The sequence below is a fragment of the Tupaia chinensis genome, unplaced genomic scaffold, assembly GCF_000334495.1.
Source record: "Tupaia chinensis unplaced genomic scaffold, TupChi_1.0 Scaffold139602_1, whole genome shotgun sequence".
NCBI classification, from domain to species: Eukaryota; Metazoa; Chordata; class Mammalia; order Scandentia; family Tupaiidae; genus Tupaia; species Tupaia belangeri.
In genome coordinates, this window is record NW_006199485.1 from 133,478 (window position 1) to 148,527 (window position 15,050).

Sequence of the window (15,050 nt, forward strand, 5' to 3'; positions counted from 1 at the left end):
ATTCATACAGAGCTCCTGAATTGAGGGCTTTGCACTGGCTGTCCTTTCATTTGCCTGACTGTTTACCTGTGGGGTCTCTGGTCAAATGTCCCAGTCTCAATGAGACCCACTCTGATCCTCTTCTAAATCGATCCCATCTGGGTTCTTGGACTCTCTTCTACCTTTTTTCCCCCGGAGTACTTGATTTCTGGCATACTATGTATTATCTGTGTATCTAGCTATCTATCTGGTCATTCACCATGGTTTTTGTTTGACTACTCCCACGTTTGCTATTTGAGTACAAGGGTGTTCATTTTTGTTCCCTGATAGAGCTTGTGTCCTGAGCCTGTAGTTGGCACTTAATAAATACTGATTGACCTCAGTCTCAAGGAAAGGTCAAATGGTAGTTATATTTTGAAAGCGAAGCACTTCCGTCTTCATCATCTGTCACATGATAGCATGTCCGTGGGCACATCACTTTGATCTTTGGAGAGCAGGGGCCCAGAAGTGCTCATTTTTATCTCTGCACTAGTCTCTTCTCAGAAACTTCCCAACATGACTTCCCACAGAAGAGCTTCTACAGAAAAACAGGTTTTATGATTATTATTTTCCAATTACCCTATTTTCTCTTTCTATATTTGTTAGAGGAGTCTTTAAAAAGTCACTGGAAGATAATACATCAGGATTTCTAGACCATGTCTGACACAAAGAGGTGTAAGTATTGCAATTTCCTTATTTATGCACACCCACTTAAAGCAAAAGGGGCTGGCAGGTGGTGTGGTGGTTAAGGGTGTGGGACTCCCACATGGTTAATGGGGATTCGAGTCCCTGACCTGGCTGCTTGCTTCCTCACTTTCCTTCTCTCTCTCACTCTGTCCCTCTCTGGTCAAAAAAAAAAAAATTAATCAAATAAATCAATAAAGTTAAATAAAATAATTCTTAAGAAAAAAAAAGAAGCAAAACAGAAAGACAACTATAAAGGCGAAAGTTTAAAATTAGCAACTTGCTTAATGAAAGTACCTTTTTGTCCCGACCCAGGGGGACAGTCGAACAGGTTCCCTGGGGAAGGGAGTGAGAGATGGGACAAACACATGCACACATGCACACAGAGTGGAGACAATATGAGGTGTTGATCAAGTCTTCCATCTTCTTCTTCCCTTTATTGAGGAAAAATGGTGAGTTATATACAGGCTGGTGGGCACCGATTGGTTGCCCGAAATGCAAATGAGATAGAACAGCATGAACCAATCATTGGTGTGGGTGGATCTCTCCCATTGCCTAGAAACCCAACTGCCCCTCAGGGAGAACAGTTGGTCACATGATTTCTGAGAAACGTTTGCTCAGTGAGGAAGTGAAGCCTAATGGTTTCCAAGATGGTGGATAGCTCAAGATGGCTTCCGTATGTAGTGCCCTCCACACCTTTTAAGACTACTGTTGCTGCAGCAACGCAGGGCAATCTTGGTGGTCACTTCCTATGGAATTGTATGGAAGTGAAACATTACCTTGACCCTGCGCATCTGTTTGGCCAGTCTAGTACAGACTAGAATACAGAAAATGAAAACATTTTTAGCCAGTGAAATTACTTTTACTGGAGCAAAAGAAACCTCTCAAGTCTAAGTGTTTTTCTTCTTTTAAAAAAAAAGGCATAATTTGTTGGACATTAAAATAACAAAAGGGCTTTGAGAAAGGATTATGGGTTTCTGATGTTTCACCACTAGAATAGATTTACTTTATATCCGACTGATGTTGTAATCTTGCATTCCGAGGTAACGTTTTAGCTCCTTCTCTTCACATAAATACAGATTTCGAGGATAGCACTTCAGTCCTTCTCTGGAGAATTCCTTTAGCTTTCCCCCCCTCAGACTCTCAGACTTTTTAAACCATTTCGCTGGGCCGCTGTATAAATTGGATGCAGGACTTCTATCGAGGAAGAGAACTCATTACCAGAGGTTTTCATTGCCACGAGCTTTAAAATGGGAAATGCTGAAAATCTGGAGAGTTTGAATGGCATCTGATGCTTCTCCTAACCAGGAGGAGGAGAAATTCCGTTTTTTGAAACGGAGAGTTCAAAGTTCTCTTCTTAAACCAAAAGGCGCGCCTGGCCCTGGGATTTCTCTGAGCCGCAGGCTGCTGATGAATACTTGCTTGGGGTAATTCTGATTTCAGAAAGAAAGCGCCTATGTTTACAACCCAGGCTTGCCTGCTAATCACAGGCGTCTCCTTCCCCCTTGGAACCTCAGCTTGACTCGCTCGCAACTCTCTCCGGGCAGCATAGATTTAATTAGGGCTAAATCTCTTTAAAAATTCACATATATATTCCTTTCCATGTAAAGCAACTACAGAAACTACCCAGGCTTTGAATATCTTTTGAAACCGAAACAACTATATGTAAATAGAGCACTGTTATTTACCAACAAGGGAACAAAAAGCCCTGGGCAGCCCCTCAGCTCCCAGCTCGCTGGAGAACTTCTCTCCCCAGCAACTTCATAGTTATTAGCTTGATTGCCAACTTGGGTTTATTATTCACACACTCACCCTGGGCCTGGCCTTTGAATGCAAAGGAAAAATGGTGTTTATGTTCCAGACTTTTTTTTTTTTCTTTATTCTCGTGACTGAAGTATTTTCTGCCTTTGCAGAAGTAGCAGGGAGGAAGTAGATGCTGGAATTACCTTCAACAAGCAGGCAAAGGAGGCGATGCTCTGGAGCTATGGTAGGGACCCTGGGAAGGTGGGGAGCACAGGGGTGTGCAGCCTACAGCATGCTTCCCATGCCTCTGTACACTTGGGCAGTACAAGAAAGACCCACTACCTTACAAAGATGGCCGCCACCCAACTGAATGACAGAACTGCTCTTTCCAGCCAATTAAACACATCCTATTCATTGGGTGTTACTTGGATTAGTTTTGAAGATGAAAATTTATGAGCATGTTGAAGTGCTTTAAAGAAAAGTCTTCGTATTTGACCAATACAAAATGACAGGGATAAATCTAAACTTTTCTCCAAAAAGGCTCTTATTCAAAATCTATTGCTTAAACAGGAATCTAAAACAAGAATACCTGCAGATATTTTGACTAGAAAAAAAAATCAATCAGACAATTACAGAAAGTACAGAATATTCTGTGTTTGACCTCAACAATAATAATTGGAATGTGGTTCCAATATACTCCACTTCCTCCCTAATCACTACAAAAGAATAAACCAACTGTTTTCACTTTATTCTCAAAAGCATTTGTCCTTGTTGTTGAGGTTTAAAACAAATATTTTTAGAAACAGAGCCTACAGAGCTTCTCTAGCAAATATGGTGGGGAGGTGATTTCTTGCTTTCCCTCTCACTGTCTCTATCTCTCTCCAGCAAGTGCACGTGCCCAAATAGCAAGAGCATTGATTGTTCTCACTGAGGTTGGGAGGTGAGCCTGCGCCTCGTGGCGGTCATCTCGGCCAGGGCCGGTGGTGACTGAGTTGTGAGCCCAGCTCCTTACTCTCCTTGTCGTTTCCTTCCCTTGAGATAGGTGGCAGATTTATTTTTCCTAATTTCTCCTATACCGAGTGTGTGCAGTGTTCCTTCAACTTCTAATTAATGTGAGAATAGAGAATCAAAGAGGGTATCCCTCCAAAGAGTTGTTGTTGAAGAGTGACAAATTAATCCCCTTGGATATGCCTGGAGGCAGGCAAGATAGCTTCTGTTTTGTTTTGCAAAATTCTGCAATTAGATGTGCAAAAGTTCCCTGTTCAGTAAAGATTTTGTTGACAAATTTCATCCATTTCAGAAAACACACGCGCGCACACACACACACACACACACACACACATGCATGCACACATTTTCAGGGAATAATTCTGAAAAGAACATATTTTTAGAGCATTAAAAAACGGCACCAAGTTCTGCTTCCTCCTCCCTCCATTGTTCCTTTTCACCTCCCTGTAGTACCTCACTCCTGGGCCTCACAGTTGGAGTGGGCTCACAACCTCCTCAGGCAGATACTGATTTACAGATAGAACTTGGATACCCCTTTCCTCATTTGAGCCCTAAAATACTCCTGGGAGGTATTATTATTGTCCCTCCCATTTTACAGATGAAGAAACTGAGGCTCAGAGCAGTTAAGTGACATATGCAAGTTGCACTGAGAGTAACTACATGCTGGAGCCAGGTTTCCACCCGAGACGGTTTTAATCCACATTCCAGCTTCTTGTCCTAAGGTCCCTGACTGCTTGTAGATTTCATGGAAGTGGGAATGAAAGCTGGACCTGGCAACCCAAAGATCAACGTATGAAATGGAAGATGATTACAGATCATGCTTTAAAGTTAAGTAGTTTGTTTTTGCTTAATGCTTGCAGAATTAGGACCTTAATTTCTCATAAATCAATGCCCTTCGATCTATGATGGTCTTAGAAATGAACCCTGAGGTGAACCATAATCAGGCAGGCTAAACCTGTTATCCACTGTTTTTTTTGTTTTGTTTTGTTTTTTGCTTTTGTTTATTGTATTTTTTCCACTTAAAGAAAGTAGCTAGTGAAATGCCACTGGAACTGGAACACCCTTCTCCCTTTCTTCCAGATTGGATTTGTGTCAGTCTCCTCCCCCAATACCAGTTCAGAAATTGGTGTCCACAGCGTATAATTTGCTTTTTTTTTTTTTCTTTGCGTCAGTTCTTTAAATCATCATATTTTGGCCAGACTGCATAAAATAACATCAAGATGTGTTTTTCCTTTTTGAACTCTCGAAGGGAAGAGAGAGGAACTGACATTTCTTGGGCTCCTGCTCCACTCCAGGCACTGTGTGCTAAGCTAGTGGTATTCAATCTTCCCAGCAGCACTAGGTGGGAAGAATTCTTATTTCTGTCTCTCAGATGCACAATTTGATCTCGTTAATGGAGAAGCTAATGTGGTAAGGGTCCAGAGAAGTGACTGGCGACCTGCTGAATCTATCCTGCCTTTCACACTGTCCCCCCAACATGATAGAGAGAGGGGAAGTAAGAAATCACCTCCCAATGGAATGGCCATACTGCTATCCCTTCTCCTCCATTCTCTTCCTGAGATTTTGGGCATGCATACACATGTGCCTGGTGTGATTTACAAGCCACCAGATTGGAACTGAAACCATGGTCAGCCATGTGGGAGTCCAGCGCCTTACCACCACGTCACCAGGTAGCCTCGGTGGATTATCATTTTTATTAGCCATGCGTTTTGAATACGAGGCTTAAAGAATATGACACTTAAAATGTATATAGTGTCTCTTGCATGCGTCTTCGTATTTGACCAATACAAAATGACAGGGATAAATCTAAACTTTTCTCCAAAAAGGCTCTTATTCAAAATCTATTGCTTAAACAGGAATCTAAAACAAGAATACCTGCAGATATTTTGACTAGAAAAAAAAATCAATCAGACAATTACAGAAAGTACAGAATATTCTGTGTTTGACCTCAACAATAATAATTGGAATGTGGTTCCAATATACTCCACTTCCTCCCTAATCACTACAAAAGAATAAACCAACTGTTTTCACTTTATTCTCAAAAGCATTTGTCCTTGTTGTTGAGGTTTAAAACAAATATTTTTAGAAACAGAGCCTACAGAGCTTCTCTAGCAAATATGGTGGGGAGGTGATTTCTTGCTTTCCCTCTCACTGTCTCTATCTCTCTCCAGCAAGTGCACGTGCCCAAATAGCAAGAGCATTGATTGTTCTCACTGAGGTTGGGAGGTGAGCCTGCGCCTCGTGGCGGTCATCTCGGCCAGGGCCGGTGGTGACTGAGTTGTGAGCCCAGCTCCTTACTCTCCTTGTCGTTTCCTTCCCTTGAGATAGGTGGCAGATTTATTTTTCCTAATTTCTCCTATACCGAGTGTGTGCAGTGTTCCTTCAACTTCTAATTAATGTGAGAATAGAGAATCAAAGAGGGTATCCCTCCAAAGAGTTGTTGTTGAAGAGTGACAAATTAATCCCCTTGGATATGCCTGGAGGCAGGCAAGATAGCTTCTGTTTTGTTTTGCAAAATTCTGCAATTAGATGTGCAAAAGTTCCCTGTTCAGTAAAGATTTTGTTGACAAATTTCATCCATTTCAGAAAACACACGCGCGCACACACACACACACACACACACACACATGCATGCACACATTTTCAGGGAATAATTCTGAAAAGAACATATTTTTAGAGCATTAAAAAACGGCACCAAGTTCTGCTTCCTCCTCCCTCCATTGTTCCTTTTCACCTCCCTGTAGTACCTCACTCCTGGGCCTCACAGTTGGAGTGGGCTCACAACCTCCTCAGGCAGATACTGATTTACAGATAGAACTTGGATACCCCTTTCCTCATTTGAGCCCTAAAATACTCCTGGGAGGTATTATTATTGTCCCTCCCATTTTACAGATGAAGAAACTGAGGCTCAGAGCAGTTAAGTGACATATGCAAGTTGCACTGAGAGTAACTACATGCTGGAGCCAGGTTTCCACCCGAGACGGTTTTAATCCACATTCCAGCTTCTTGTCCTAAGGTCCCTGACTGCTTGTAGATTTCATGGAAGTGGGAATGAAAGCTGGACCTGGCAACCCAAAGATCAACGTATGAAATGGAAGATGATTACAGATCATGCTTTAAAGTTAAGTAGTTTGTTTTTGCTTAATGCTTGCAGAATTAGGACCTTAATTTCTCATAAATCAATGCCCTTCGATCTATGATGGTCTTAGAAATGAACCCTGAGGTGAACCATAATCAGGCAGGCTAAACCTGTTATCCACTGTTTTTTTTGTTTTGTTTTGTTTTTTGCTTTTGTTTATTGTATTTTTTCCACTTAAAGAAAGTAGCTAGTGAAATGCCACTGGAACTGGAACACCCTTCTCCCTTTCTTCCAGATTGGATTTGTGTCAGTCTCCTCCCCCAATACCAGTTCAGAAATTGGTGTCCACAGCGTATAATTTGCTTTTTTTTTTTTTCTTTGCGTCAGTTCTTTAAATCATCATATTTTGGCCAGACTGCATAAAATAACATCAAGATGTGTTTTTCCTTTTTGAACTCTCGAAGGGAAGAGAGAGGAACTGACATTTCTTGGGCTCCTGCTCCACTCCAGGCACTGTGTGCTAAGCTAGTGGTATTCAATCTTCCCAGCAGCACTAGGTGGGAAGAATTCTTATTTCTGTCTCTCAGATGCACAATTTGATCTCGTTAATGGAGAAGCTAATGTGGTAAGGGTCCAGAGAAGTGACTGGCGACCTGCTGAATCTATCCTGCCTTTCACACTGTCCCCCCAACATGATAGAGAGAGGGGAAGTAAGAAATCACCTCCCAATGGAATGGCCATACTGCTATCCCTTCTCCTCCATTCTCTTCCTGAGATTTTGGGCATGCATACACATGTGCCTGGTGTGATTTACAAGCCACCAGATTGGAACTGAAACCATGGTCAGCCATGTGGGAGTCCAGCGCCTTACCACCACGTCACCAGGTAGCCTCGGTGGATTATCATTTTTATTAGCCATGCGTTTTGAATACGAGGCTTAAAGAATATGACACTTAAAATGTATATAGTGTTTCTTGCAAAAAAAAACCTGGCAAGTACATTTGCCCTCTGGGATATTAAAAAAAGAAAGCAAAAAAAAATCTGTAAAGTCTACTAATACATCTTTAATATGATGAAACTCAAAGACATTATGCTAAGTGAAAGAAGTTGGTCACAGAAGACCACATACTGTATGATTCCATTACCATGAAATGTCCAGAACAGGCAAATCTACAGAGACAGAAAGCAGATTGGTGGTTTTCAGGGTGTGGGGAGAGGTGAATGGGAAGTAACTCCTTCATGGGTATAAGGTTTCCTTTTGAAATGATGACCATTTCTGGAACAACATGGAAGTGGTAGTTAGACAACATTGTGAATGTACTAAATACTGCTCAGCAAATACTTTAATGGTATTTTTAACCATTATGCGTATTTTGTTATCAAAGTCCAACACCTTCACATTTTAAATACTGCTTAACAGTTTCCCATATTAAATCACATTCCTTACCATTCTGTGAGGTGGGCAGCAAGTAGCATTGCCCTCATTTTGTAGATGAGAAACTTGGAAGGTCCAAGAAGACGGGATCAGTTGTGGCTGCCATACACACTGTTGTATAGTGTTGACATTATTTTCTGAGTTCACAGCTAGTGTTATGTCAGAGCCTCCATTCAAACCTTTGTCTCTGGCATCTTACATGATACAGATTTCTTGATGGTACATTTTGTAGTCCACATATGACTGCATTTTTATGTTGTTTGTTTATAAATAACAGATTAATGTTTATTCCTGATTGGCTCACAGGGAAGGGCAGATTGACTGTAAGAAGGTCTGTATTGGTAGTTTGGCTTGCTTCACTTACATGAAAATTACTGCCTTCACTAGAGGCCATTAGCACATCAAAATGGTGTTGGTTGAGCTAGGAAAAGTGATAGATTATGCTTGCATTTATTCTTTGGTCCCCAAAGACTAATTGTTGGTTTGTGTTTTTAAACACCCTTTCAAGTGCTAAGAGCCCTTAATGAGTTAAATTAGGAAACCATTAAGATTAAGAGTAGTGGTGTCCACACCGACAGTGTTCCAATGGCCGATGCTGGACATCAGGATGAGATGGTATATGCAAGGAACACTATCATTGCCCTCGTTTCTGCTACTTGGCACAAGTGTTTCCCCTATATTGTAGTATGATCCATACGTCATGGACAGAAACCATTCCATAGATGAGGCCATGGAGGCTTAGAGAGGTGTGTGCCAACTCAGAGCTAGTAGAAGGCATATGTGGGTTTGGGGAACCCCAGAATCTTGCATTACCCTAGAGAGCATCTGTCTTGCCGAACATCTATCTTGATGTCACATACTTGGTTTGGTTTGTGGCATACACAACACTTGCTGAATTTCAAAATTTTCTAGTGCCCACCTTAATATTGGCTTGAAGGTGACCTCCCAAGATGTCACTTAAAGATCTGATGTAGCGGACAGTCTCTTTATGCAACTCAGCAACTCCCAGAGGCCATTATAAATGCCATAGGACATTGTTTAAAGAGATGCTGTGGGGTTGGCTCTAAAATCCAATGAAGATTTTAAATGAGGATTGGATTTTAGACCCTCTTACTCCAGCCATACTCTACAAAGGTAAAGCAGAAGACACGTTACAGACATCTGGATACATCCTCTAAGTGATTCTGTTCCCTAGGGCCTAGAATACCACAATTACAGGCTGATATTATTCATCACGATTATTATCATCCTTCTAGCTGACATCGTATTGGATATTTAGCACTTCATCTGTATTTATGACATCGAATCAAAATGTCTTCTGAAGTCAATACTTGTATTTTCCTATCTTGCAGAAGAAGATACTGAAGCTCAGAGAAGTTGGGTGGCTTTTCTGAAGCCACAGTGGCCACTACTCATAACTGTTTCCTGTGGCACTTTGCCTGAAATATTCCAGCTGGACAACTCTCTCGTGCTGTTCTAGTTTATGACCTGTCTTCATGATCCTGCTCAATCGAGTTTCAGATGGACTAGATTTATCACACACTAGCAAGCTCGGGCCAAAGTTAACCTGAAATGGTCAATGAGAACGAGTCAGAAGAAGGGTCAGGTCAATGGCATGACTTAAATCAACCAAAAACAGCCCTTGTATTTTAGGGCAGTAGGGAGAGAGGCCAAGAATCACTCAAAATCAAAGGCCTCTGCCCTGAGGGAGGTGTGTTTCTGTTACATTTAGCAAAGGAAATTGGCTCTGTCTGACACTTTCTAGCCAAAGTCTGGCTCCCCAAATTCATGCATCCCACCTACATGCATTTGAGGCAGAACACTGCTAATGGGGGCTGCTGGGTGCTAGGGGAATTTGGCTTCTTCTTAATATGTAATAATCACCATTACCTCTCAATTACTTAACAAATAGAGAAGCACAGGGCCACGTTATTTTAAAAGAGCCCCCTGAGAGTAGGGCTGGAGATCTCCAAATGTTATCCAGAATTAACTGGGAGAGGGCAGGCTATCAGATCTTTTAATATGTGCCCAGGGGAAAATGCATATATTATGTTCTAATAACTCAGGCGCTTTAACTATTCCTTGCCCTCTCACTTTAAGCTCAGACCTGGGAAACACCCTGCTCTTTCTCTTTCTGCTAAAAGATAGCTGGTCAAATAAGAAGAGGGCTCAACATTCCCATCCATTACAAGCAATGCAGATAGGTGGGCTACCTTCTTATTGGAGACCAAATCCTGATTAGGCAAAGTGGAAAAAATAGAGACAGAGAGAGAAAAGAAAAATCAGTAAATACATAGTAAGAAAAAAAAAGCAGTTAAGTTGTTTGATATTATGCAGACCAAAACCAAAACAAAACAGAAATCCCAGACTAAACTGTAAGGTAGCTTGTTCCTTTGGAGCTATAGGGACTACCCTCTGTTTTAGATTTGCCAATAAGTGAGTATTGTTCAAATTCTATGAAAAAGAGTGTTTGGGCAACTTAAATATAGCTGATTTTCTCAAGAAATACATTCTTTCCCAAGGCAATTTTAAAAAGCATTTTAAACCAGTACTATGTCCTATGAGAAAGTATGCAAAAAAAAAAAAAAAGACCTCTTATTTCATTTTTGAGATTTTACTTAGATTTACTATAGAATTGTAACTTTGAAAGGAGCTTTAGTTATTTTGGTGGCATGAGAGCTAAAATTAAGTTTGGGTTTAGCTAAAATCCTCGATGTATAATGAGGATTAAATGTTAAGGATCTGTCTGCTCATGAAACTTTGGATTTCCTTTTGATTGGCGTCTCGGAATGGTCAAAGAGGAAGGTACACTTTCAATTTACAGGAGCGTGGAGACTTCAGGTATTCTGCCTGCTAGTATTGCGTGGTCTTTACGCTGACTGAATGGCTGTGTGTTTGCTGTACAATCAAGAACTAAAGAAGTGAAGGGGAGAGAAGAGATTACCCTTTCAGAACCTCGATTCCCACTAAACCAAAGGTAAGCTCTTTGTAACTATTGATCAGGAAATAAATCCTCTTTTATTATTCCACAAATGCAGGAAAACCTTTTCTCCCTCTGCTTTTCTTCAACTCTTCCTACAAATACGTAAGTTTATACCAGTCTTCTATTTCTTCTGACAGATGAGCCAATTCTAAACTTTTCTGTCCATAATTGCTGATTTTATTTCCCCTCCAAATGAGAAATCCCCAACGGGTGAGCTAAACTTTTCCGTCAAAATTTTTTTTTCCAAACTATTTGCTATTTTCAACTCACCCTGTAAGAAAAGCAGGGCAATCTCAGTCAAGTCCTTGCAGCCTCCAACATCTCAATTCAGCATCTAAAATCATGCTCTTAATTGCAGCCGAGGAGCAGTGATGTAAGTACTTGCAATCTTTCCTATTAGATCTGAGAGAGTCTGTCTCTAGATGGGTCTTAAACACTTCTTGAGAAAATGTATATTTTCTCACGAATGTTCTGCATGGCAACAGTGAACTTTGCTCACCTTAAAACAAGTTTTTGCCAATGGTCGCTAGTGATCGGCGTTGCAGAGGTGTGTGAGGGGAGTAATGATTATTAGCACATATATGTTTATGTTATTTTAGTCGAAAATCCATGTGCCATTGGTAATGAATTGAAGGTTAAGTGACAATTTTTCTTTACAACCACTCTTGTCATATAGTCTGTGAACTGAAAACTGGATTAACCTTTAATTACCCTCAGTGATCTCTTAACCCCAAGACAACATTACCACTTCTACCAGTAGTATTTGCATATACAATTTAATGAGAGAAACATCTGTTTGCATATTTGGTATCATTAATATTATGCAGATGAAAAGATATGCACAGTGTGATAGCATTTGTGCTAACATCTCATTTTCTACCTTTATTTCCAGTCTTTCTTCCTACTGATTCAGCTGGACTTGTATTAATTAGAACGAAGGGCTTCTAGAGTCAACGGCCTTGTGAATGCACAAATGCAATGTGATCTACATGCCTGCAAAACCACATTTTATCCAATGAGGACAAAACACAACCACTGGATCTTATAAAATGTATACCAGATAGGCCCATGTGTGTGTATGTGTGTGTGTGTGTGTGCTTCAAACAAATCTATGTTTTCCCTTCTTTAATCCAAATTTGGAAAAATTCTTTGTGTATTTACTTTTGAAAACATTTGCTTTCATACACAGCTTTCCTTTGATGGGTGTATCAAATGCTTCCTATGTGGAGTTTGACAACTTTAGTGCTGACAGAACCCTCGAGGTTTCCTCCACTCAAACCTTTATTTTCCTATGAGGCTCACTAGGCTGACTGGGTTAATAGACTTCCCTGCAGTTAGTTGTATAGTGGCTAGCACTGAGCTGAGTCTGGGGTCTGAACCTCCGGGCTTGAAGACCAGGACGTTTTTGTTTGAACTATGCTGCCCCTCTAAACAAATAAACTTTCCAGACTTTTCGAGCAGCCAGTAAGCCCATTTTATACAAGTGAACAATCGCTGTGGTTATGGATTGAGGTTACCATGTCAAAGCTGTACATACATGCACTGCACATATAAAAAGCATACTATATAATCTTTATCAACAAACCAATTATATTTTATGCCCATATGTTTTGATTCCTGCATATGCAAAGTTTTCTTTTTGTCTCGGTCCAAAGATAATAAGAGATTCCTTGAAGATTTTCAGGGCTTTAATTTCATGGTACATTTTTCAATACTTCTTTCAATATGAAAAAAAAAAGTGCTTTTTAATGCTTTTTAAAGTAAAAAACTCTCAGTACTAACTTAATGTCACCCCCTTGCGATCACAAACGAGCCTTGAGCCAGGCACCATCATCTTTTGCACTTGCAGCTTCTCAGCATCTACCATGGAAATTATTTTATAAAGCTACTCCCCAGGACTGTATTGTCTCATCAGAATAAAGAACATTCTTGACTTTCATTAGTGAGTCTATCCTCGTTAATTCTAACTAAATGGTGGTAATGATAAAGGGCAGTCAGAGTATGAATACTTTGAATCGCAGACATTTTTTTGTGGGGATGTACTATTCTTATTTCTAAGGATGTTCTGTAATTACAATTGGGCTATGACTCTAAAGGTCTTCAAGCTACGTGATAAAATCAGTTGGTATGTGCTTTCATATCCCTTAGTTGCAGTCAAAGGTGTTTCACAAGACTACTGGAAGGGATTTGTTCTCTTAACTATTTTCACCATTCTCCTGTTCTTTCTCCTAATTTATGTACTATTCACTTACACTATAAAATAAAAAGCATTTCTAAAAACAAACAAAAACCAACTAGTTTAGATAGCCTCTGGGCTATTATAATTTACAAATAAATAGGGGTTTTTACTTTATTCTTTTTTCTAAATTCTTTTTAGTTTTTGCTATAGGGCATGTATTCTCACCAGAGTGACAGAGGGGGAAGAGGGAAGAAATCACCTCCTAGGGGAGATGCCACACACTAATCCTTTCTTCTCCGTTTTCTTCTCAGGATTTTGAGCATGTACACAAACACACACTTGGTGTGTTTTTCAAGCCACAGGAATTGGGAATCGAATCATGCAGTTGGCCCCATGGGATTCTGCCCTAACTACCACATCCATCAGTTGGCCCAGATTTGCATGTGTGTTTGTTTTTACCATATTCTTTTTTTTTTTAAAGTATTTTATACTTTTTTGGAGAGTTTCTTGCTATAGGGCGCATGTGCTCACCAGACAGAGAGAAACGGAGAGACAGAAAGCGAGAAATCACCCTCCCCCCCAAGGGGGATGGCCATGCCTCAATCCCTTCTTCTCCATTCTCCTCTCTGGGATCTTAGGCATGGACGCACATGCGCCTGGTGTGAGTTTAAGCTGCTGAGTCCGGGACTTGAACCGTGGTTGACTACATGGGAGTTCAGTGACATAGCCATTACTCCAACTGCTGGTCCCTGTTTTTACCATATTCTTTAGCTAGAAATCGATATACTTTTTAAAAAAGAATTGTCTATTAATTTTATTTATTATTATTAATATTTTTTGATTTTTCTATAGGGCATGTGCACTCCCCAGAAAGAGAGAGAGAGAGAGAGAGAGAGAGGAACTGAGAGAATAAGTCACCAGGTTCGGGACTCAAACCACCCTCAGCCATGTGGGAGTCCAGTGCCTTAACCACCATGCCACCTGCTGACTCCAGAAATAGATATACTTTGACATTTTGACTCAAAAAGGAATTTGCACATCTAATATGAAAAAAAGAAAAAAAAAACTTGGTTCAGGGTTTCTCTATCTCTTTAGATCTAGAAATCCTTTTAGATATCCATCTCCTACTGCTATCTTCTACTATCTGGTAACATGTTAATACTAGGTGAAACTATGCCCCATCCAACTGCGACTGTAAATACTGTGTGCGAATGCCTAACACACAAGAGGCATTTGAGAATAATAAAAATTTGTTGGATGGATGGATGGATGTGGTAGCATGAGGCATCTTGACTGTTTTAGCCATTTCTAGAAAGTGGATGCATGTTTCAATGACCTAAGTACAAATTCATTCTAGGCAAAATTTTGTGATAAAAGGTGTCACTAAAATCTATGCCTTCTAGTAGCAGCTGATCAATTCATGTTCCCCATGTGCATTCAGTGTGAGGCCCTAATCACTCTAGACTTGCTCGGGTGGTCATTAAAGTTAAGAGGTGTGTGTGTGTGTGTGCGTGTGCGTGCGTGCGCGTGTGCGTGTGTGTATTGGGGAAATCCATAAAGAATCTATGCAAAACTGATTTAGTAAACAATTATAAAGTACAAATTAGCTTCTGACTCCATTGTGAGCTATATATACTTTTATTCATGCTATAATTCATTCTTATAATTATTTTATATTAATTGACCTACATATTAACTTGACCTACGAGTCTCTTTATTGTATTTCTGGCTGTGTTCTAGGCTCTCAATTCTAGGCATATAGACTTGGGTGCATTGACTTATGAGCCACGAATGCATTCACCCTAAGACAGGAGGGCAAAGGTGTGTTACGAGGAGCAGGACTAGTGGGCAGAGGCTGTGTGGGATGTAGAGTGCACACCGGCTGAACCCCTGGCAGCGACTGCTTGAACCTCTGCTGAAA

The 15,050-nt window shown here is 40.5% G+C and overlaps 1 long non-coding RNA gene across 1 annotated transcript; it reads left to right on the forward strand.

Annotated features, from left to right (window-relative positions):
- Positions 1-482: 482 nt before the first annotated feature.
- On the forward strand, positions 483-12,843 carry LOC102482906 (uncharacterized). Its single transcript, XR_336524.1, has 3 exons — positions 483-570; positions 10,792-10,944; positions 11,843-12,843. It is a non-coding gene; the product is annotated as an uncharacterized LOC102482906 (long non-coding RNA).
- The last annotated feature ends 2,207 nt before the right edge of the window (positions 12,844-15,050 follow it).